Raw genomic sequence first — 25937 nt, forward strand, 5'->3', positions numbered from 1 at the left:
GTGGGAAAGTAAGTTTCCCCTCTATCTCGGTGGCAGATGATATAAACTCAGAATTACGCTTTCAGAGGTGTAGGTCATTTCCCTGATCTCTTTGGGCTAAAGTCTGTAATTACGTGAGTATTGGTAGTCGAGAGATCTGACAACAAACTGTATTTCTTACATTCATTTATTCATTTCCTAACTGTTTTAATGGATGCCTTCAGCTGTTCTAAAGCTAAAAGGGGGAGAGAGGGTGCCTATAGATTAGAAGAGCTTTTACATTTCTAAGCCAATTTGCAACTTGCTTAGCATTAAAAAGAGGACGACGAGTCCAGTCCTACAAAGAGTCTGATGGCAGCAGACGAACTCTAAGTAGAACTGACAGGACTGGGAATACAGTGTGATGTCTTCACTGGCACACGCAGAATTTTCAAATGATGCTATTAAATCTTTGCCTATAAATATTACATAATTATTAATGGCTGGTAATATAATTTTGAATATAGATTTCTGACAGATCCCCGAGAACATATCCATGCTAATTTTTCAATCAACAGGTAAGAGGAAAAATTACAGAACATAGTCCCCAGTTCTAGTTCTGTGTTAACGGATCCCAATTGACTAAATCCCATTTGACTGAAAATTTAGATCTACATGCATCAGACGCACAGCCAGTGGGAATAGAGTGATGATGCTCCACTCCCACACCAGCATAAGAAAACACTGGTAAAAAAATTCATTTAGGAACTAACAATGTTTAATGTGTGAACAGGGAACCTCAGGGCCTTACACTATATAATTTTCAGACCAATTGCCACCCACTTGCCTGAGGGTTCTCCCTCCATCACAGGAAGTGTTATTTCACCCAGGCCCTGACCTGTAAAGACTTACCCATCTCCTTAACTTTGTGCTTGTGAAAAGTCCTATGAAATATTGGTGTAAATCTTTGCAGAATTGGGGCCTTAGATTGCCAGGCTCCTCAGGGTAGAAACTGTGCCTTTGCTGATCTGTAAAGCACCATGCATAACTATAAATGCCACATGAATAAATAATAAAGCAAAGTGAGACATTAATAAAATATAATAATGGTCTTAAGCCTTAAGTATGGAATACTTACAACTCTCTCAGGTCCTGGCAGGGTCAACATAGCTCTTGATCCTGGAAGCTAGCTAAATTAAGTTCCGTGCAGTTTACCACATGTTGATGTTTCAGATTAGAACTTTAAAGAACAAGGTTTGTTCTACTGTCCATGGACATTATAGCTCTCATGGCATATTTGATCAAAGAAGGGGTTTGCCCTGATGCCCTTGGCCAATTTTTTTCCTCCCTCTACTGCTGTGCCATGAGCACTAATTTCTTTCTATGCTCTTTCTATGCTCCACCATTTCAGTGGTGTATGTTTGAAGTTTGTCTATTGTTTGTGAACTACTTTGGGATCACTCAGAATGGAGGCACTATATAAATGTAAAATCTCGTTACTGTACCATAATGAGTCAGGAGAACTCAAATCTCTAGCATTTTTACTGTGTGCATGAAATATTTCCCTGGATGTTAAAAATAGCTTCTTCTGAATGCAGAATCCTCACCCTTATCCAGTGAGATATGAAGAAAATGGAAGCAAGCTCTGATTTCTAACTAATACTTGCAACATTGCAGCAGCTCCGAAAAGTTTCTTTTGCACTCATCTGAAAAATGACTGACTGGTTCATAGTAAACAGCATTCAATAATAAAAAGAAATGCTTAAATTAAAAAATGATACCACCTCATCTCTTGACAGGAAGCTTATTAGAGGTTTTATTCACTCATAGCAGACAAATGTGAGAACTGGAGGGAACAGAGGCTGAGGACCAAGAATATTTTATTCATATTAACCAGACATCCCCCAGTGTGATGGATATAATACCCTGTCTGTGAAAAACTCCACAGGGACAACATGTAAGAGCTATCAAAAGTGAAGCAGAATTGACCCTGCTCTGTGGCACACTTAGGACTTAATAGGAACAGCTGGTCAGTGAAGTGTTTGCTAGAAATTTAACAAGCCTCAAACAGTGAGAGGTATTTGCCAGTAAATCAAAGGGGAGCACCTAGCTAAATGAGGTTTAATTTAAATTCATATATATAGGGCTGACAGATGAGAGCTTCATTGCTCTTTCACATTGCATTAGCACAAGCAAGCCTATGCCCAGATCAGTGTCAGCTCCAGGAAGATCTTTCTGACAGCACAGGCTTCTAGGGTTAAGCACACATATACTGTATGCACACACCCATCACATGGAGATGTGGGGTGAGGGAGGGAGAGAGGTGAGACAGAGCTCGGAGGCAATCCCTTCCTAACCGTACATTTCCAATCTGTATGAAAATGATGGAACTCATCATGGGCATGAACATTTTCAAATCTGCTATGTCCCATTACTGCAAATAACTTGGCCATATTTTCTACTGAAAGTGTAAACAACTATGACAGGAAATGCTATTTGGTACATGTCAATATCACTGATTGGTGCTGCAGTGGCTACCAAGGACACTGAGGAGCATGTCCAATGTTATTTTTTTGCCCGAAGAACTAGAAAAAATATTTTATAAAACTCAGGATGAGACTTCTAAAAAAAATTGTGATTAAAAAAATTCAGCTTTGCTCATACAGCTATCCTCACAGTACCCTTGGACTATGCAAGCACTGTAAGGAGCAGAATATTATAAATAGAAATATCAGGACTATAGGGGAAAAGGAACATCCACAAAGTTTCATAACTATAGGTTTCAGGGAGGTGGAGAATACAGCATTTGACAAAGTTGCTGGATATTGCACCAGCCATTAATTTATTGTTGCTGCTTCGCAGAGTAGTTTCAGCAAGACAGCATTGGTATGACGTAGTTTCAAGATGTTCTCAGGCAAATCAGGTATATGATAGCCCAGAGGAACAGGAAACTCTCAAATCATCAGAGGCACTGAACAGCAAGTAAAGGTATAGCATGCACTTTCATCTCAGGATGTGAATGTATGATAATTGCACCCATGAGTCATTCTGCTGTACCATGAATTATGCCAATTTATTTGTAGACACAGTCAGCTATAGTACCCATTTGGTTTCATAGAGAAATCTTTTGGTCAGATGTTTGTAGAAATCTGTGCTTGTAAATAGGCATTTATTAAGGAAGCTAGTTCTCCACAGACTTTGTGCTCTTCCAGAGGTCAGTTCAAGTCTTGCTACTGATAGATTTATATTTCATATTTGACAGTAGGTGATGTTTGACTACAGACTGCACTGGCACTTTCTTCTATAATGTATAGCAGGGGAAAAAAATTAAATTTGCTGCTCATGCTAACAAAGTTGCTACCCCTCTGCAAAAGGCCTCAGAGTATAATCAATGGAAATAATCTCTTTTCAGGCCATCAGGATAAAACCATCAGGCAGCCAAAATTGCAGAAACATGAAGAATAAGCATCATGTTGTAGCAAGAAATTGACAAAGTGATGGGGGTAGGGAGTGAAGGTCAGATCTTATAGTGATAGAGGCCTTATCAATATCTAAATAACTGTGGGGCAGTCCCTGGTTAAAGAAGGCTGGGGCCCTGTGCACTATAGAAATTGAGAGGGCACTCACTTTCCATAAACTAGACAGCACATGTGATATACAAGACTACCACTGCCTTAGGCAAAACCTCAGTGTGCCCCCCACCCCCCACAGAAAAGAGGTTCTCAACTTGGGGTGGGGTAGTGAGTCTTCTGATGGTTCTATGGTTATAGTAGAAGGGCAGAGTGGGGAGGGGGGGAGGAGAGAGGGGCAAGTGCCAGATCACAGTGTCATTCACTCACGTGTAGGCATATGGGACACAATTTGAGCTTTCAGTTGCTATTTGCTGGTGGTGGAATATATTGAATTGCAATGCTGCACATCAATTACATTTGTGTATTACTTCTGTTATATATTTCAGGTTCCGTTAAGGGCATGCAGAGTGAATGACTAAGCACTTCTTTTTGGTGTGTAAACAAAACTAAATAAATGATAAATTAATATGTTTAAAGAAGAAGTTGGGTCACTGACAATTTGTCCCTCAAGCCCCAAGCCTCAGTTTCCCCATCTGTAAAATGGGGATAACAATACTTACTTACCTCTCAAAGGTGTTGTGATGCTTAATGTTTGTAAAGCATGAGAATTTCAAATGGAAGGCACACCAGGAGTGGAAAGTATTGTAGTACAGTGCAGAAAGGCAGGGAAGGAGGAAGATGAAATTGGGAATAGGTGAACTATTACAAACATATTGGTATATTGACATTTCTGGTCGTTTAAAAAAAGATGTGGTAGATTAGTTCTGATGACTTTGACAACAGGAGTCCCACTTTGTGTAAGTCACAACCAGCCCTATTCCTTTCAGAAATCATCTGTTAGGAAAATATCAGAATCGGAATATGTAAAAATGTGTAGGAGCATAACTTGCTTATTCGTGTTTTAATCCAAATTGGATCATATGTCTTATGTCAAAGCCATGCAAAGCAAGTAAAGTAAAAGTGGTAATTCTTGCACTCTGAATGTCTTTTTCCCCCATCTTATATTAAAAAGATTTCCTTCCCTGTACTAAGAATAAAAAAGGGAATGTATATTCAGAATAAGCCAGTTTCACCACATTTCTGCTATCAGTGGGTTTTTTTTAAAACCCAAAGGAGTACATACTCATCTGGTGTAAATTTTTATCACCCCATTGACGCTAATGGAACTATGACAATGTACACCAGTGGAGAACTGCCCCATATTGTTACCGTATTAAAGAAAAAAAGTCTTATGATTTCAGCTGGAAACTATTTTGAAAGGAGTTTCTTTTGAGGCCATAACCTGTTAGAACAGTTTTATTATCTAAGAAAACCAATCAGCTGGTTTTTCTTTGAGACTAAAACATGAGCAGAATAAAACACACCAATGCGTTTTTCAAACTAGGTACAGTGGTCAGCTTTACATATTTGCCAATAGCCTTAGATAACAATGAAACGTTACCCCAGCATCTGCAGTATTCTAAATAGTCCCTGGAGGGAATAGGGAGGTTGAGGTAACACTGTAAATCCTGAGGCATTCCTAATGGGCTCAGGCAAACCTGGACAACTGTAAAGAGAGGGCACTGTGCTGTGGGTTTAACTATAGCGATGCCATTGTGTCTAAAGAGGGGAATAGCACCTTGCTTTTCGCACAATCACCCTGTCACTCCCTGTGGAATCCTCCAGAGCAGCGGTTCCCAAACTTTAGTAACCCAAGGACCCCCATTTTGAGTCGAAATTTTGCCGCGGACCCGCAAGCTCCCTGTTCAGCCCCAGGCCCCGCCCCACCCCCCAAGACCCCACCCCACCTCTTCCCTCCCCTCTTCCCCGCCTCCTCCCCTGAGTGTCCCCATCCCCACTCCTTCCCCTCCCTTCCAGCTGGTCCCCGGTGTGCAGGAGGTGCTGGGAGAGAGGGGGAGGAGTTGGTCAGCGGGGCCCAGAGACCCCCTGGAGTACCCTCATGGACCCCAGTTTGAGAAACACTGCTCCAAAGTATTTGTAGTTACTCAGTTTAGCATAATGTCCAGTGCTTAGCGCTCTAGCCTAGGCCTCGGGAGACCTAAAGTCAATTCCTGGCTCCGCCACAGACTTTCTGTGTGACCTTGGACAAGTCACTTTGATCTAGTCCACACTTAAAAATTAGATCAACATCTCTCAAGGCTGTGAAAAGTTTCTCGGCCCTGAGAGCCATGGTTAGGGCTACCTAACTCGCAGTGTAGATGCAGCTTGGTCAATGGTAGAATTCTTCCATCAATCTAGCTACCACCTCTCAGAGGCAGATTAACTACAGGGATGGCAAAAACCCTTCTGTTGATGTAGGAAGGGTCCATGCTATCCTGATGCTGTGCCACAATAGCAGCTGTAGTGTAAACCAGCCTGTAGTCTCTCTGTGCCTCAGGTCCCCTTATATAAAATGGGAATCACAGCACTTCCCTACCTCACCGGGATATTGCAAGGATAAATACATTTAAAAGATTGTGAAGCATTTTGAAATCTACTGATGAAAAAATGCTATATAAGAGCAGATATTATTATTATTCCTAGGGAGAAAAGGTAAAACTCAAACCCTTTGGTTTGTACAGTAAGGCACTTAGCACACTTTTGGGTTCTGTAGTAAATTAATAATAAAAATACTGAAGGGACAGAAAAATACTGGTGAAAATTCTATGTTCACTTTGGAAAAATCTTTCTAGACCTGTCTGAAGTAGTCAATTTGACAGAAGCAAGAATATGCACCCTTCATTTCGAGGCATGGAAGACCTGTTGGATTGAAACAAATCAATATTGCACAGCGCAGCTATCCAAATCATGTGCTCATTCTAGGGACAAAATATAAAACACGAAATCTGTCAAATACTAATACAAGATATAGTGTCACCCATAGTATCACTCATCTTCTGTTGGGAGACTGTCCTTTGCTTTTGCCAGGGCTGGGACTCAATGATCTAATAGGATCCTTTTCATCTCTAATGACAATGGATCCTATAGTTACCAAAATGGCCTTTATTAGAAAGATGTGACCAGTTTTGAGACTGAACACAGGACCATAGAACAAAAAAGGAGACTTTATAAAATTGCTACTGTTGAAAGGAAGACATTTCTGAGCTGCCTTCCTATGTATTTATTTTTGTATACAGAATCAGTCATTTCATATGCTTGATAAAATCAAGGACAATTAAACTAAATGGAGCTTTAATTTCAGACTCAATTCATGCTTCTGCAACGGAGCATTCCCTCTTGCCATGTCTGAAATTTCAACTAGCTGCACAAGCCAAACTCAGACATCAAACAAGATAAGAGTGAGTTTATTGCTTGTCAAAATGAACACCAGGATAAGGTGCTGAATTATTCTGGGCTATCATTAGAGGAGAGGAGGCTAAATGAGATATGGATAAAATACCTGGATAAGTTTATGGTGACAAGTAGGAAAATAAATGTTTCAGTGGGCAGGGGGGTTTGTACAGAAGGTCAAATTGCAGTTACACTAATTGATGAAGACCCTGAATCCTGTACTAAATGCTAAGTGACTCCGAGGAGGTGCTGCACATTCTCAGCTGCCATTAAGTTCAATAGTTGTGCCCCCTCATCCCCAGGCTGTCTAACAGCACAGCTGTTAGCTGCATTAATCTCTCATTTGCAAACACACAACTTCATATATTTGTATCTGAATCTCTAACACAGCCACACTGAATGTGCCGTAAGTGGCAAATCCTTTTCTCTCCCCATTTCTGATAAGATATGTGGTTTCTGCCCAGTTCAGGATACATTTCTTTTCCAGGATGAGTGGTGTTTTCCAGTGGAGCCACTAGACAATAGAGTGGTGGACTTTTTTTTTTTTTGCGCTCCATATTAACTCTCAGTTTGGCTTCTCTTCAGAAAGGTCCCCAGCTCGGATACCTTTGACGCAAGGCCTCGTCCAATTGTTAGTACTCCCCAAAGTACTGGGTTTAGGTGGTTTTGATCTTGTGCTTACTCCAAAATCCTCAAAAGGCTGGTTGGAAGAACAAAGCCTTTCTGAATGAAGAGCCACGAGAATCCTTTGCAAGGGCAGGTTGTATTAATGACTTTCCCAAAGTTCCAGTATCTAGTTTCCAAAAATATCATTTTTAAGAACCATATCCTGGCAAAAGACAGTAAAGGAAAGCAAGTTTTAACCATGAAGTGTTTAGCACTGGGGTTTGGTGACACACTTAAAGCATAAAGCCATTAGAGTGAACAAACACAATTCACGCTGCTTCTTCTAGAGGTTCTGGACAGATTAAACACTGAGGAAAAAGCCTTAACATTTCTGGAAAAGCTAAGAGGCAGTTGAGTCCAGTGAGCCTCAGTGAATCATTTAATTAGAGACCACACAGAGTCAGAAAAAGGATTTCAATTCTGTCAAAACCTTCTCTTATCACAGAAAGCCACGTCAGATATTACATGGCTTAGAAAAATTAATAAATCAAACTCTTTATTAAGTCTTTCTACTTCTCATTTATGAGAAATATCTCCAGCTTACTCTCGTATGGCACAATAGTTGGCCTCTCAGTAGGTCATTATTCAAATCATCTTTATCCAATGAAGGTTATTTTACAGCAGGAGACGAGTTAAATGTTGTACTAGGGTTTTGTAGAGCAGCCTACGCAGGAGCCCGGGTCCTAGCATTTGTCCTTAATGAAGGCATGTGCAAAGAACAAGGAAGTCTCCCTTTACTAGTGAATTCTTTGGAAGAAAAATATACTGAAGTGATTGTGATGCAGTTCAGACTGTTAGATCTGGCTGGAGCAAGCCCACCAACACTGCATTCAAAATGTCTGTTATCAGCAACCTTTTGAGCTATGAAACACAAGCCTGCGAAAGAGCAACCAAATGTCCTAGCTTGAACTTCTGGTTATCTAATGAAAAGAGGAATAGTGAAACTCAATAGATCAAAGGCTTTTAAGGAAGGTTTTTGGACTCAAAGCTGCCTCCTCGTGCAATACTCTCTCTCTCTCTGTGTGTGTGTGTGTGTGTGTGTGTGTGTGTGTGTGTGTGTGTGTGTGTGTGTGTGTGAGAGAGAGAGAGAGAGAGAGAGAGAACAAAGATTGGTTTGGAGCTTCATTTTTATAATAGTTTAGGACTCACTTCTATCAGTATCTGATATTACAAAATTTGATCCACTCTGTAGGCATGACTGTTATTGCCTTGTTTACACAGAGTAGTCTCTTGACAGCAAATCTGAACCTTGAGAATCTTTTAATCTATTTATTTGGGTTTGAATTATTTGAATATTTGAATTATTGGCTTTTCAAGCGTGTCAAAGGACTAAATATGAATAAGGATTCAGTCAAGGAAACAGACTTGAAAAACAGGTAAAACCAGTGCTTGAACTATGGTGGAAAAGGTTTTTATTATGCTTTGTTTTATTTCTTTAAGAGTGGCAAAACCATTGAAGTGAAATTTATAACCTGGACATCATTGAGATTTGCAACCCAGTGAAGTTGTCAAAAATTTTAAATTATACAGTATGTGCAGACAGGGTTGAGAAATTACTTTCTGTCCAAAGATTTGTTTAAGAAACATCAAAGCAACTAAATTCAGTCACATTTATCTTAGTCCAGAATTCTCTTTAATTTTCAGCAAGTTCAAAGAATTAATATTATTGGGAAACATTCAGATAAACCACACAGTAATCCTCCTAATTCTAGCACAAAATCTTCCTGCATCCCAGTTTGTTCAATATTTTATCTACACACTGGCCTTTTGGAATGAAGATGTGTGTACCTGGGAAGGTTAAGAGATTGGTAGCAAGAAAGATTTAGGTCTTGCAGAGTGGTTATAGAACTTGCGGTCCTCCACAGTTACCAGAGAGGACCAAGATGGGTTCCAGATGGGATCTTAATAAACATAGGAACTTCCTGGAGAGGGAGTTTTCTAGTTGCTGCTTAAAGCATAGTTCTTTGTGTTTGTCTTCACACCTTGTGGTGTCAGAAGAGAGTGAATCCCTCACTAAAGGAGCAGGAAAGGGAAGTGGCCCCCACACTGGTGGAGTGGTGAGTGAGTGGGGAAAGTGGAAAATCAGGGAGGAGACCTGTGAAATCAGCAGCAGGAAGGAGGCAGATCCCTGTCTCAGTGCAGCAATAGAGTCCATAGCGCAAATGGCTCTGCTAGACAAGTTTGATTTTGGTAACTCAAGTACCTGGCCTTGCTGGATGCAGAGATTTGAGTGATTCTGAATGGCTTCTGGTTTTACAGGGAAAGCAGAAGAATACTTAGTAAATGCCTTGATATTTGCCATGGGAGATGCTGCTGCCAACATCCTGAAAGCCCTACCCCTCACTGATGAGGAAAGAATACAACAAATTGAAGGAGGCTTTTAATGCTCATTTCACAGACAGAAAAAATATTATATATGAAATGACCAAATTTAATAGGAGGTGCCAGAAAGAAGGAGGAGAAACTCAAGTCAATATTTGCAGGATATGGAATTCCTCATATCTGATAATGGGGTCAGTTTACCTCTGAAACATTCCTAGCATTTGCACAGATCTCTGATTTTGAACATACTAGCAAGTCCACATTACCCGAGAGCCACAGAGGGGCATGCCTTCTAAGGTATCAGGGGAAAGGTGATGATTTGCTGAAAGTCATTTCTCTATCCACTGTGATAGACCCAGGCCAGTTGGGTACAGCAGAATAGTAGAAGGCAGATATACTGGCCACTGGATTAACAGTTTTCTGTTCCCTGACTGACCAGAGCAGGGGCTGCTCCAGGCTAATGAGAACACCTGACTCTAATTAACCTGTAACGAGTCAGGTGAGGCCATTCAGTTAATGTGACCACCTGACTCTAATTAAGGCCCTGCTGATACTATAAAAAGGGCTCACTCCAGTCAGGCAGAGGAGAACCAGGGGAGAGGAAGTGCGGCTGAAGGGCTGGTTACTGAAGACACCCTCAAACCATCGTTAAAGGATCCCTAAGGTAAGGGTGAAGAAGGGAGAAGCAGGAGAGCTGTGGGGAAGTGGCCCAGGGAAATGTAGCAACTCTAGCAATGAAAGGTTGGCTGCCAACAACTGCTACTATTAGGGTCCCTGGGCTGGAACCCGGAGTAGAGGGCGGGCCCGGGTTCCCCCCAACCCACCACTACAGGAACAGCTCCTGGAAGGGGAAGTCAGGTCCCTGTCAGGACAGGAGGCTGAACAGAGACTGTGGGAGTTCTCTCACCAACCTCCTTGCAGCCTATGATGAAAAGGGCTCAGTAGACTGTAACCCTGGCCCTAGAGAGAGAAGGGCTATGTGGAGGGTCACAGTGAGCCACTGAGGCTAGCATAAACCGCCTAGAAGCGCAGGACCCACGGGAGCAAGGTCAGAGCTCTGCCACACCACATATGTATATCATTAATGCATACAAAGTTACGAGAATTGTGTTGTATGGTTGTCACTAAAACATGCTATAAAGCTGGGGAATCAGGCAGATATTAGCTCCACAGAGGCAACAGCAAGGAAAGTAACCAACACCCAGCTGGGGTGTCAAACAACCCATCAACAGCCATTGTCCAGCAAGGGAGCTACAATTCAGTGACTCACCTGCATGAGGCTGCACCAGGGGAATTGCTCAACCTTGCCTGGAGACTTAGCAATGTCCCCCAGACATGTCTGGACTTGTGTTTCCCAAGCACATAGGACTGAGGGTGTAAAACAGAATTCAGTGGCCACATGCTTGGCCTTTCTCCTTCACCTACCTATGCTCCAAGCAAAAAGGCCACTCTGAAGACTCCAACTGAGGGGACTGGCCCAGATTTCAAGGGTGAAATCTGTGTACTATGAACTGCAATATCCAGTGGGGTGAGAAAAACAGCTTAGTCTAGTTGTTGCCCAGTCTAATAGGGTTGAAAGTTTAGACTGCGTGCTTATATTTTATTTCTGTTAGTAACTAACTCTGACTTTTTGCCTATCACTTATAGTCACTTAGCATCTATCTTTTGTAGTCAATAAATTTGTTTTACTGTTTACCTTTACCAGAGAGATTGCCTGAAGCGTGTGGTAAATCTGCTCAGGTTTTGCAAAGGCTGGTGTATATCCACTTTCCATTGATGAAGTGGTGAACCAATTAATAAATCTGCATTGCTCGCCTTGAGCAGTGCAAGACGGTATATTCCTGAGGTGCAAGGCTGGGAGCGGGGTGGGGAGAGGGATTTGGCTGGTCCCTTTCCATGTGTGACTCATGAATGGCTCTGGGAGCACTCATGCAATCTAGCTGGGTGTGGGGTCTCCACATGCAGTTGTGCTGAGTGATAACAGCACCTGGAAGGGTTTGCTGCTGGTCACTAGCAAGGTATAGTGAGAGACAGCCCAGGCTGGAAAGAGTTCAGCGGGCACAGCGGCCCCATAGTCCCAGGCTGTACCCCGGGGATCCCATCACACCGTATAAAATTCTCCTGACATACCAGTCAACACCACTTGCGTCTGGAACATCTCCAGCAGAACTTCTGATGGGAAGATGGCTATGGATGCTTTTAAGTGGCCTGAAAGAATTTCAAAAATGGAATGATCAAATAAAAATTTAGCAGCAACAAAACTTCAATGTTTGGCACAGAACACAAGTGCTACCTGAACTGAGACCAGGGAACAAAGTGTGGACCAAGTGCTCCCAGACATTTGGAACTTCACAGAAACTCCCATATCCCACATGGAAACTCCACCCCACCCCAACCCCCATTGCCCACCCTTCTCTCTCTGATTTCAGAACCAGCACCTCAGAATTTCTGTGTTGTGATCCCATGCCAGCCTAAACACATGCTTCTTGCAGTAGAAGCTCTGTAATAAAGTTATTTGAACAGCAGCAGGTGCCAGTGATTAGCCACTCCAATGTAACATTCCATCATTTTACTGGAATGTAGCAGTGGAGAGTTTGGAGTGTATTTTAGTCAGAAGCAAATCTTTCAGCCAGTAAAATGGAGAAATTTTTAACCTGCCTTTTCGCAAGTAGCAGTAGGGTGACCAGATGTCCAATTTTATAGGGACAGTCCCGATATTTGGAGTTTTGTCTTATTTATTTATTTAGTGACTGCATAGTCATCTATGGTGATGGCATCTTCAGTGGCGTGATGCAGTTCTTCTAGGCCACCGCTGAACCTAGTCAGCAGGTGTATTACCGATGGTTTGTACCAAACTACAGCCAAATTGCCACCCCACTGACAGACCTGACCAGGAAAAAACCAAATGCAGTTCAGTTGACTGAGAAGTGTCAGAAAGCCTTTAACCAGCTTAAGGCGGCCTTTACATCTGACCCTGTACTGAGGGCCCCGGACTTCAACCAACCATTCGTTGTAACCATGGGTCTGAGTGTGGTGTGGGAGCAGTTTTAATGCAGGAAGGACCAGATCAACAATTCCATCCTGTTGTGTTTCTCAGCAAAAAAAATTCTGAGAGGGAAAGCCACTGGTCAGTCTCAGAAAAAGAATGTTACGCCATTGCGTATGCTCTGGAGAAGCTACGCTCATACATTTGGGGATGGCAGTTCCACCTGCAGACTGACCATGCTGCACTGAAGTGGCTTCACACAGTCAAAGAGACTAAGAAAAAACTTCTTTGCTCTCCAATACTTTGATTTTAAAATACAACACATTTCAGGAGCCCCTAACAAAGTGGTTGATGCACTCTTCCGGGAAGATTTCCCAGAATCAGCCAGGTAAAAATGTCTCTGCATTCTAAGTCACTGTAGTCCTTGAAATGTAAAAAGTACTGTTTAGTTCGTCATGTAATTATTAGTAAAATTAGAGGTGCATGTATCTTATTAACTCTGTTTCCTAAACCTCCAGGAAGAAATCCCAGCCGGTGTGGACCCGACCTGAACCAGGCTGGCCAGCACCATCTGTGATTTGGGTGGGTGTGTGATAAATAAAGGGGAGGCTAGCTCCCTTTGATGGACACCCAGCCAACAAGTTAGCTGTAAAATTCTTCTTGGTAGCTATTCTTTACTTGCTTTACCTGTAAAGGGTTAAAAAGTCCCCCAGGTAAAGAAAAAAAAAGTGAGCACCTGACCAAAAGAGCCAATGGGAAGGTAGAACTTTTTAGAATTGGGAAGAAACTTTCCCTTTGTCTGTTGTTCTCTGGGCTGCAGGGACAGAGCAGCCATGCTATAAGCAGCTTAAGCCAGGTATGATCATAAATCATCAGATCATGCCTAGAACTACTTATCTGAACTCCAAATGTGTAAGTAGATCAGAATGTTTAGCTAGACGTGATTAGGGTTATTTCTTTTATTTCTTATTGGCTTGTGGACTCCTCTGTGCTAACTTCCGATGCTTTTGTTTGCTTGTAACCTTTAAGCTGAACCCCTAGGAAAGCTATTTTGGGTGCTTGATTTTTGGAATTGCTCTTTTAAAATCTAGCAAAAGCCTAAGTTCCAAATGTATTTTATTTTTGTTTGTTTGTTTGTTTTTAATAAAATTTACCTTTTTAAAGAACAGGATTGGATTTTTGGTGTCTGAAGAGGTTTGTGCATGTTGTTTAATTAGCTGATAGCCACAGCTAATTGCCTTTGTTTTCTTTCTCAGTTCATCCCCGGAGGGGCCGTGAAAAGTCTTGAGGGAGGAATTCCCAAGTGCTCCTTCCTGGGCTCAAAGGGGTTTTTTTGCATTTGGGTGGTGGCAGCATTTACCAAGCCAAGGTCAGAGAAATGCTGTAACCTTGGGAGTTTAATACAAGACTGGAGTGGCCAGTATTAATTTTTAAAATCCTTGCAGGCTCCACTTCTGCACTTGGAGTGAGAGAGTTGGGATTCAGCCTTGACAGCAGGCATTCATTGATAATGTGCATCATCGTCTGTGTTGCGCTGCAGCTGCACAAAGGGCTGTCATAAAGGCCCCAGCGATACTGGTTGGCTGCACAGAGACCTTGCCCGGTCCAGAACTGTTCAACAGGGACCATTGGTGATGGGCCAGGTCAAAACCAGGTGAGAAAATTGTGGGGTCAGCGATGAGGGACTGGTTGGGGATTGTAACAGATATCCATTTCTCTCGCCAGAGTGTTTCCGCCCTAACATCTTGGTAAAAGAAGCAGTGAGAGATAAAGACTTCCTTTAAAAAGTGGAAGTCAAATCCTAGTGAGGCAAATAGAAAAGAGCACAAACACTGCCAACTTAAGTGCAAGAGTGTAATAAGAAAAGCCAAAGAGAAGTTTGAAGAACGGCTAGCCAAAAACTCCAAAGGTAATAACAAAATGTTTTTTAAGTACATCAGAAGCAGGAAGCCTGCTAAACAACCAGTGGGGCCCCTTGATGATCAAAATACAAAAGGAGCGCTTAAAGACAATAAAGTCATTGCGGAGAAACTAAATGGATTCTTTGCTTCAGTCTTCACGGCTGAGGATGTTAGGGAGATTCCCAAACCTGAGCTGGCTTTTGTAGGTGACAAATCTGAGGAACTGTCACAGATTGAAGTGTCACTAGAGGAGGTTTTGGAATTAATTGATAAACTCAACATTAACAAGTCACCGGGACCAGATGGCATTCACCCAAGAGTTCTGAAAGAACTCAAATGTGAAGTTGCGGAACTATTAACTAAGGTTTGTAACCTGTCCTTTAAATTGGCTTCGGTACCCAATGACTGGAAGTTAGCTAATGTAACGCCAATATTTAAAAAGGGCTCTAGGGGTGATCCCGGCAATTACAGACCGGTAAGTCTAACGTCGGTACCGGGCAAATTAGTTGAAACAATAGTAAAGAATAAAATTGTCAGACACATAGAAAAACTATTGAGCAATAGTCAACATGGTTTCTGTAAAGGGAAATCGTGTCTTACTAATCTATTAGAGTTCTTTGAAGGGGTCAACAAACATGTGGACAAGGGGGATCCGGTGGACATAGTCTACTTAGATTTCCAGAAAGCCTTTGACAAGGTCCCTCACCAAAGGCTCTTACGTAAATTAAGCTGTCATGGGATAAAAGGGAAGGTCCTTTCATGGATTGAGAACTGGTTAAAGGACAGGGAACAAAGGGTAGGAATTAATGGTAAATTCTCAGAATGGAGAGGGGTAACTAGTGGTGTTCCCCAAGGGTCCAATCCTATTCAATTTATTCATAAATGATCTGGAGAAAGGGGTAAACAGTGAAGTGGCAAAGTTTGCAGATGATACTAAACTGCTCAAGATAGTTAAGACCAAAGCAGATTGTGAAGAACTTCAAAAAGATCTCACAAAACTAAGTGATTGGGCAACAAAATGGCAAATGAAATTTAATGTGGATAAATGTAAAGTAATGCACATTGGAAAAAATAACCCCAACTATACATACAACATGATGGGGGCTAATTTAGCTACAACGAGTCAGGAAAAAGATCTTGGCGTCATCGTGGATATTTCTCTGAAGATGTCCACGCAGTGTGCAGAGGCGGTCAAAAAAACAGGATGTTAGGAATCATTAAAAAGGGGATAGAGAATAAGACTGAGAATATATTATTGCCCTTATATAAATCCATGGTACGCCCACATCTCGAATACTGTGTACAGATGTGGTCTCCTCACCTCAAAAAGATATTCTAGCACTAGAAAAGGTTCAGAAAAGGGCAACTAAAATGATTAGGGGTTTGGAGAGGGTCCCATACGAGGACAGATTAAAGAGACTAGGACTCTTCAGCTTGGAAAAGAGAAGACTAAGGGGGGACATGATAGAGGTATATAAAATCATGAGTGATGTTGAGAAAGTGGATAAGGAAAAGTTATTTACTTATTCCCATAATACAAGAACTAGGGGTCACCAAATGAAATTAATAGGCAGCAGGTTTAAAACAAATAAAAGGAAGTTCTTCTTCACACAGCGCACAGTCAACTTGTGGAACTCCTTACCTGAGGAGGTTGTGAAGGCTAGGACTATAACAATGTTTAAAAGAGGACTGGATAAATTCATGGTGGCTAAGTCCATAAATGGCTATTAGCCAGGATGGGTAAGAATGGTGTCCCTAGCGTCTGTTCGTCAGAGGATGGAGATGGATGGCAGGAGAGAGATCACTTGATCATTGCCTGTTAGGTTCACTCTCTCTGGGGCACCTGGCATTGGCCACTGTTGGTAGACAGATACTGGGCTAGATGGACCTTTGGTCTGACCCGGTACGGCCTTTGTTATGTTCTTATGTTCTTATGTGGAGGATGAGACCATAATGGGCGACGTGGCAGCAAACATGCAGCTGGTGCTTTAAAAAGATCATTGTGCAGTGGCAGGCTTGAGTTGGTGCTTACTTTCTCCAGTAACTTGCCAGTGGCAACCTCTCATCTGATATGAGGAGCAGCAATATTGCTCAGAACTGGAAGTCAGGGGAGTGGAGTCGGACACAGGGTGCTGGAGAGGATACACATGGTGGCAAGTAACTGCGTATCCACCAGTTTGGCGTATGACGATCGACTCTAAACTGGTGCATAGTACTCCGCTACCGAATACGAGATGGCAAGAGCTGACATCCTCAAAGTTGGAGCATGAGCACCCCATGATAAACCTGCCAGTTTGCTAAGAAGATTGTTGCGTGTCTTAACTTTAGCTGCTGTCTTCTTCAGGTGGGCCTGGTAACTCAGTGTGCGATCTAAGGTCACACCTAGATAGACCAGTTCTACTTCATGCTTCACCTTCTGACCATTCAGATAAACATTCAGTTCTCGGGTTGTGCTGGCGTGATGAAGATGGAACAAACTGGAGACTGCTTTTATGACACTTGGTTGGAGGTGCCAAGTCTTACAGTAGTCAGCTAACTTTATCGTGTCCAGATTTATGGTGGCATCAAGCTTGTGAAATGTCTGGGCATGGGTACCACAACAGATGTTGTCTGCATAAATGAACATACATGACTCCGTTGTTGGCAGGTCATTGATGTGAAGGTTGAACAGGGTTGGAGAAAGCACCGAGCCCTGGGGTACCCCATTGCTCTGTCATCTCCAAGCACTTGTCTTCTCCCCCATATGGATTCTGAATGACCTATTGTGTAGGAACAGTTCAACAACACTTTTGACCCAAGGTAGCAGGACCCTTGATACCTTCACAAGCAGGCCAGTGTGCTATACCGTATCACACGCCACTGTTAGGTCAATGAAAACAGCACCTGTTTTCAAGTTTCTCTGGAAGCATTTTCAACAAATGTGGTCAGTGCGAGTACATGGTCACATGTGATATGGCCTCGGCAAAAGCCTTGGTCAGGGCTCAAAATTCTCTCCACGTTAGGTAATAGGCACTGTAGGACCAAGCCCTCCAGTGCCTTGAAGCACACCGATAATAATGATATGGGACAATAGATTGATGCTTGACTTGGGTCTTTTCCTTGCTTTAGGAGGCCAATGACTTTTGCGGTGCACCATATCTTCAGTAGCCTGCCTTCACTGATGACCCTGGTGAAGAATTACACAAGCCAAAGCCGAGAACGGGGGCCAAGGTTTTTCAGGAATTCTGGAGATATGTTGTCATAGCCTGCAGCTGTTCCACACTTGATGCTACCCAGTGTCTGTTCCAGCTCTGTTACAATGAATGGTTCTGGGCAGCTTCTGATCTAATGTACACGTTTAAACATACGCCATTCGTTCCTCACTTGCCTTCGCACTTGTTTCTCCAAAGGTGTCTGGCTACCTGGTTGGGTGTCACTGAGGGTTGGGAGAGTACAGGTGGCTGCTGCTCTAAGGCATCGGAGCAGACTACAACACATGCAGCTGGAGCGGGTTAAGCTCATCTTCTTGGTTGTCTCCTCCCATCTGGCTTGGCAAGCAGCGGCCAATGATTCGATCAGATGGTCAGTGACATCTGAGTCACCAGTGCCTCATATTGCAAGCAAGACAGTGCTCTCCTCTTCAAGACAGGGGATGCAGACCAGGCTGCAACTGCATGGGATGGCTCTTCAGGCTGCTTTGTAAATAGCACCACAGAGCAATGGTCGGTCTCATTTACCAAGGCATGCTGGGCTGGTATTGTCACCACATCCTTCTCCAGCACTTCCCGATATTTTTCCAGTCGGCCTTTCAGAAGTTCCACCACTTCTTTTTGGAACTCTTGACAACTTGGAGCTGTAGCCTGATATGGATCAATGATGGTCTGTGTTGGCTGTGTGGAAAATTATCCAAGACTTGGCATGTTGCTGGCTAAGGATGGCCATGAACTGAACTGACCAAGCATAAGTCAGGAGAGTAGTCATGATCCAATCTAGAAGAATGGAACGTGCCTCGCTGCTTAGAATCATGGATAAGGGCAAGGTCATTTTGAGATGCCCAGTCTGCAAGTTGTTCATCATCTATGTCAACCTCCTTATACCCTCAGTCTGTGTGATGGCTGTTGAAATCTCTGACGTAGACAGTTGGGTGTCACAGGCTTGGTAGCATCTGTTGGTTCCAGCTGACGCTTGGAGGCTTGTAAACATTTGCCAGCCAGAAACTGCCAACCTGGATGGTGTTACAGAATTCAATAAACAGGTTGAAGCCGTCAATACTGTAATGCCCAGCTTCAGCAGTTGCTACATGTTCTTTTGCAAGCAAATGATGTCAATAGTATGTTGATGAGCAAGAATGCTGAGTAAATCACACTTGGCAACTGACAAACCCTCCACGTTGAGTTGTAATGCACATAGAGCTGGACCAATGACATAGAAGTCGCCGGGCTGCATGTTGGGGTTGTCGGTGACGATAATGCTGGGATTGGTTTAGCTGGTGCTCATGGAATTCAACTCACTGGTTGGATCATTAGCTTCCTTGACTGCTGTCAGGTACTGGTGGGTGGTGCGACGAGGACACTGATCCATTGCCTTATATAGGCACTTATTACTGTCCACCCCATCCCGATTTTTCACACTTGCTATCTGGCCACCCTAAGTAGCAGTGATAATGAAAATTCTTCACTATGTGAGAAGGGAAGTAATCATAGGTATGACCCCACTTGCTTAAAATTTGGGTTATTGTTTATTGAGGATCAACAGGGTGAATGCAGGTCACATTTTATCATCTGCAAGGAACTGTTAACTAACAAAAACCTAAAACCATCAAAATTACACAGGCATTTGGAGAGAAAACACCCAAGCTCTAAAGACAAGCCAATTGATGTTTTTCAATGAAAATCCAAAGATTTGGAAATGTCACAAAAAATTCTTAAATGTGGCTATACTGTCCAAGAGCAAGCATTACATGCCTCTTACCTTTCTGCACTCTGCATTGCCAAACATAAACAAGCTCATCTAGTCACTGAGGAGTTAATTTTACCTTCTGCTATTGACATACGCACTGAATTGTTGAGTCAGCTGCAAAAAAGTTAAAAACAGTCCTTCTTTCCAAGGATATAATGAGGAGAGGAATCTGTGCTATTTCAGAAGACATCCAATAGCAAACAACAGACCATCTTTCAGTAAGTGATTATTTGGCTTTCCAATTAGATGAATCTACAGATATAGCAAATCATGCCATTTTGCTGGCTAATGTGAGGCATATATGGGATGGTGGGATTCAAGAACAATACCTATTTAGTGCAGACATGCCTACTTCTGCTGTTGATATATTTGGTGCACTGAATAATTATATGCAGTAGGTGACATTGAGCTGGACAAAGTGTGGTATTACAACTGATGGAGATGCTTCAATGACAGGGAAACATTTGGGACTTGTGCAAAGAATCCTTTTGAAAGCACCCATTGTACCATGGAACCACTGTTTCGTGCACAGGAAGGTGTTACCAGCTGAAGATGTGATACCTGAGCTTCACAAAACTCTTAAAGGTGTTGGGAAAATTGTAAATTATATCAAAAACAATGTCAAGAATTCCCAGTGCTTTCAGGTTTTTCTGTCAGGAAATGGGCAGTGTGTGTCCATCTGCTTTTCCATGCTGAGGTTCATTGGTTGTCCCATGGCAAAGTTTTATCTCATGTATACAAACTGACAAATGAATTGGCAGCTTTTCTTGAAGGAAAAAAAGTCTCACCTGGCAGAACACTTCAGTAACGAGACATGATGTGCTCATGTTGCATTTCTTGTAGATATAGTCGAACAAATATTCAATTAGAATTATTTGAATCTGTTTTATTGGGCAGAGAGCACAATCACTTTAAGCAAACTGACAAAATTAATTGTTGTATGCAGTGTTGTTGTAGCTGTGTTGGTCCCAGGATACTAGAGAGACAAGGTGGGTGAGGTGATATCTTTTATTGGACCTACTTCTGTTGGTGAGAGAGACAAGCTTTCAAGCTTACATAGACCTGAAGGAGAGCTTAGTGTGCCTCAGAAGCTTGTCTCTCTCACCAACAGAAGTTGGTCCAATAAAATATATGACCTCACCCATCTTATCTCACCCAGATTTAACATTATAGCCTTGACCTGATTTAGTCTTATCTAATTGCACTTCCATTTTGTGTGTGCTGTTGTTTGGGATGCTGCTGTATTTCTCTTTACTTACAATAGGAAGTAATTGTGCTCTCTCAGATGTTATAGTTTGTTGACTTTAATTTGGCAATCACTGAACATATAGTATTTACATTAGTTGACTTGTTTTAATGAGGCATAGAATTATTGACTATAGTTGGGCAGGAAACTTTTCCCATCCTTCAAACATTGTCAAGATCTCAAAAAAAAATTCTGGCTCAAATTGGTATGAAAAGGCAAAATCTCAAAAACATTTGTGAACCAACCAACCAACCAAGCAAAAAAACATTTTCAGTTCAGGCCAAGTGAAAAATTTCATTTAGATTTTCACCTTTTTTCTCTTTTTAAAATCTAATTAAGCTAACACTTCAAAACCAAAAGTCATCTCAAATCAGAAAGCCAGAACTGTTCATTTTGAAAATGTCAGAACAAGATATTTTAACTGTTTCAAAACTTAAACTTTTTTTGAATCAGGAGACCTGTCAAATCCAAACCTGTTTTGTGAACAGTTTGTTTCAATGAGTCAGCATTTTTTGAGAAAAAATATTCATAGAAAAATTTCCGACAAGCTCTACAATTGGCATTTGCCAATCTGCATTTTTTCATTTTAAATATGCATTAAAAAGTGATCAATAGAATCCTACACTCCAAAACATCCCAAAGTCTTTAAATGATATTGGGAATTATTATAATGTGTTCCATAATGATTGACCACATCACCAACAGTGGCACAAATGAGATAATGGTGAAGTGCTTTCACCTTGCTCTATCAATAGAAGTAGCTATACTTTGTAAAAGACGGTTACTCACCGTTGTAACTGTTGTTCTTCGAGATGTGTTGCTCCTATCCATTCCATGTAGGTGTGCGCGCCGCGCGTGCACGGCTCTTCGGAACATTTTTAGCCTAGCAACACCGGCGGGCCGGCTGGGCGCCCCCTGGAGTGGCGCCGCTATAGTGCTAGTTATATACCCCAGCCGGCCCGTCCGCTCCTCAGTTCCTTCTTGCCGGCTACTCCGACAGTGGGGAAGGAGGGTGGGTCTGGAATGGATAGGAGCAACACATCTCGAAGAACAACAGTAACTACGGTGAGTAACCGTCTTTTCTTCTTCGAGTGATTGCTCCTATGCATTCCATGTAGGTGACTCCCAAGCCTTACCTAGGCGGTGGGGTCGGAGTGAGACGTGGCAGAGTGCAAGACTGCGGAGTCGAAGGCTGCATCGTCTCTGGACTGCTGCACCAACGCATAGTGGGAGGCGAAGGTGTGGACAGAAGACCAGGTGGCCGCTCTACAGATGTCCTGAATGGGGACATGGGCCAGGAAGGCGGCAGACGAGGCGTGCGCTCTCGTAGAGTGAGCGGTAAGACGGTCAGCCGGCACCCCAGCCAGCTCATAGCAAGTTCTGATGCATGCGGTGACCCATGAGGAAATCCTCTGAGAGGAGACCGGCTTGCCTTTCATACGTTCTGCAACCGCTATGAACAGTTGTGGCGAACGCCGGAAGGATTTTGTTCGATGTATGTAGAACGCAAGGGCCCTGCGGACATCCAGGGTGTGCAGCTGTTGATCCCGACTCGAGGCATGAGGCTTCGGGAAAAAAACGGGAAGGAAAATGTCCTGATTTACATGGAAGGCTGACACCACCTTAGGGAGGAAGGCCGGGTGAGGCCGAAGCTGGACCTTGTCCGCATGAAAGATGGTGTACGGAGGACCGGCCGTCAGGGCCTGGAGCTCGGAAACTCGCCTTGCTGAGGTTATTGCGATGAGAAAGGCTGTTTTCCACGACAGGTGGAGCAGTGAACACGCAGCCATGGGCTCAAAGGGGGTTCCCATGAGCCTGCCCAAGACCAGATTCAGGTCCCAGGGCGGAGTCGGAGGCCGCACTGGCGGGAACAAACGCTCAAGACCCTTGAGGAAGCGGGATACCGTAGGATCGGAGAAGATGGATCGGTGACCGACGGGTGGCCTGAAGGCCGATATCGCTGCCAGGTGCACCTTTAACGATGAGACCACAAGACTCTGCTCTTAAATGACCAGAGGTAGTCCAGTATCGTTGGGATAGGGACGACGAATGGATTCAGATCTCTCTGGTCGCACCATATGGCGAATCGCTTCCATTTAGAGAGGTAGGTCAAGCGAGTGGAGGGCTTTCTGCTCTCCAGCAGGACCCGCTGGACCGCCGCCGAACAGGTCCGCTCCGCGTGGGTCAACCACTCAGGTACCAGGCTGTCAGATGGAGGGACTGCAGGTCCGGGTGGCGGAGCCTGCCGAAGTCCTGCGTTATCAGGTCCGGCCATAAGGGCAGAGGGATGGGATCTCGTACCGATAGCTCGAGCAACAGAGTGTACCAGTGCTGTCTCGGCCAGGCCGGAGCGACGAGTATGAGTCGGGCTCTGTCCCTCCGAAGCTTGAGAAGCACCCGATGTACGAGCGGGAACGGAGGGAAGGCATACAGTAGGTGACCCGTCCAGGGGTAGAGGAATGCGTCCGACAGGGAGCCCGGGGCGCGACCCTGGAACGAGCAGAACTGGTGGCACTTCCTGTTCTCTCTGGAGGCGAACAGGTCTATCCGGGGAAACCCCCACCTCCGGAAAATCGTGTGAACCACATCTGGGCGGAGGGACCACTCGTGGGACAGGAACGACCTGCTCAGATGGTCGGCCAGCGTGTTCTGCACCCCTGGAAGATAGGACGCCAGTAGGTGAATGGAGTGGGCTATGCAGAAGTCCCACAGTAGCATCGCCTCTGTGCACAGCGGAGAAGATCGGGCTCCACCCTGCTTGTTGACATAAAACATCGCCGTTGTGTTGTCCGTCAACACCGCGATACAACGCCCCTGGAGACTGGGGCAAAAGGCTTGACAGGCGAGGCGAATCGCCTGGAGCTCTCTGACATTGATATGGAGGGAGAGCTCTCGGGGCGACCAGAGGCCTTGGGTGTGTAGGTCGGCTAGGTGCGCTCCCCACCCCAGCTCTGACGCATCCGTGGTCAGAGTGGCGGATGGTTGAAGAGGGCGGAAAGAGACTCCGGCACACACGACTGCTGGGTCCAGCCACCAAGTGAGCGAAGCGAGTGCTGGCTTCGTGGGCGTGACCACCATATCGATGGAGTCGCGGTGGGGCCGGTACACTGACGCGAGCCAAATTTGAAATGGGCGAAGGTGCAACCTCGCGTACTGAGTGACGAACGTACACAACGCCATGTGGCCTAGAAGGCGGAGGCAGGAACGCACTGTCGTCCGTGGGAAAGCATGTAGGTCTCGAACTAGAGAGACCAGAGACTGATGCCGAGGTTGGGGCAGGCAGGCCCTGGCCAAATTGGAATCCAGGACCGCACCGATGAACTCCACTCTTTGCGAAGGGGTCAACATCGACTTCTCGGCATTTATCATGAGCCCTAGACGCTGAAACAGGGCTAGGACTGAGGCCATGTGGGACGCCACCAGTTGGCGGGATGGTCCTCGGACTAGCCAGTTGTCGAGATAGGGGTAGACATGTATCCGACGACGGCGGATGGCCGCGGCCACCACTGCCATGCACTTGGTGAATACCCTCGGCGCTGTAGAGAGGCCGAAAGGCAGCACTGTGAATTGGTAGTGCGTATTGTTGACAACGAAACGCAGGTAGCGCCGATGAGGAGGGTAAATGGCGACATGAAAATACGCGTCCTTCATGTCGAGGGCGGCAAACCAGTCTCCCGGATCCAGGGAGGGAATGATAGTCCCCAGGGTTACCATGCGAAACTTGAGCTTGACAAGGTATTTGTTGAGCTCTCGGAGGTCGAGTATGGGTCGTAGGCCTCTCTTCGCCTTGGGGATTAAGAAATATCGGGAGTAAAATCCCCTGCCTCGCATATCGCTCGGCACCTCCTCTATAGCACCCAATCTCAGCAGAGACTCGACCTCTTGTAGGAGGACTTGCTCGTGAGAGGGGTCCCTGAAGAGGGACGGGGTGGGTGGGTGGGAGGGTGGGGGCGAAACAAACTGAAGATGGTAACCAGACTCTACCGTGCGTAGCACCCAGTTGTCCGATGTAATCTGGGACCACGCCGGGAGGAAGTGGGAAAGACGATTGAAAAATAACGGGGAAGGATCCAGAGGAGAGACTGATGGGGCGTCCTCGGGCGTCCCATCAAAACGCCTGCTTCGGCCCTTGGGGGGCCTTGGAAGGCGCCTGGGACTGGGTACGCCGATTGCCCGATGGTCTACGGCGGTTCAGTCTGCCCCTGCGTGTATTATCCAGCCGAGACCTGGACTGATTGAACGGCCGAAAGGGCTGCTGCCTGAAAGGCCTCCGTTGTGTCGCAGGCGTATGCATGCCTAGCGTACGGATGGCAATGTGCCCATCCTTAAGGGTCTGTATCCTGGAGTCCGTTTTCTCCGAGAATAAGCCCTTGGTATCGAAGGGCAAGTCTTGCAAAGTATACTGAACCTCTGGCGGCAAGGTGGACGATTGCAGCCAGGAGATCCTTCTCATTGTCACTCCCAATGCCAAGGTTCTGGCTCCGGAGTCTGCAGAGTCCAGTGAGCCCTGAATAGAGGACCTGGTAGCTTTCTTGCCCTCTTCCAGCAAAGCTGAGAACTCCTGCCTGGAGGATGTTGGAACCAACTCCGTAAATTTGGAGAGGGCTACGAAATTATCGTAGGCATAGCGGGCCAGGAGAACCAACTGATTGGCTATGCGTAATTGAAGGCCGCCAGCCGAATATACCTTCCGGCCCAACAGGTCCATCCTGCGCGCGTCTTTGGACTTAGGTGCAGGCGCAGGCTGCCCATTTCGCTCCCGGTCATTCACCGACTGTACCACTAGGGAGTCCGGGGCCGGATGGGTGTGCAGGTACTCGTACCCAGTCGGGGGTACCGAGTACTTCCGCTCCACTCCACGGGCAGTGGGAGGGATGGGCGCCGGGGACTGCCAGAGTGTGGTGGCATTTTTCTGGATTGTCCGAACAAACGGTAGGGCCACTCGCATGGGGGCTTCCGTTCTGACCACATTAGTGATCGGGTCCTCGTCCTCGATGACCTCCGCTACCGGGAGGTTAACAGCTTGTGCCACCCGATGAAGGAGGTCCTGATGGGCACGTAAGTCAATCGGTGGGGGA

General features: G+C 44.7%; 1 long non-coding RNA gene across 1 annotated transcript in view; it reads right to left on the reverse strand.

The window, feature by feature from the left end:
• Positions 1-870: 870 nt before the first annotated feature.
• LOC123367247 overlaps positions 871-25937 on the reverse strand; it is a 33827-nt gene continuing 8760 nt past the window's right edge. The window contains exons 3-4 of the long non-coding RNA XR_006578375.1: positions 11919-11996; positions 871-986 (exon numbers count right to left, since the gene is read on the reverse strand). This is a non-coding gene — a long non-coding RNA (uncharacterized LOC123367247). The remainder of the gene's footprint in view (positions 987-11918; positions 11997-25937) is intronic.

The sequence above is a fragment of the Mauremys mutica genome, chromosome 3 (genome assembly GCF_020497125.1).
Source record: "Mauremys mutica isolate MM-2020 ecotype Southern chromosome 3, ASM2049712v1, whole genome shotgun sequence".
Lineage (NCBI taxonomy): Eukaryota > Metazoa > Chordata > Testudines > Geoemydidae > Mauremys > Mauremys mutica.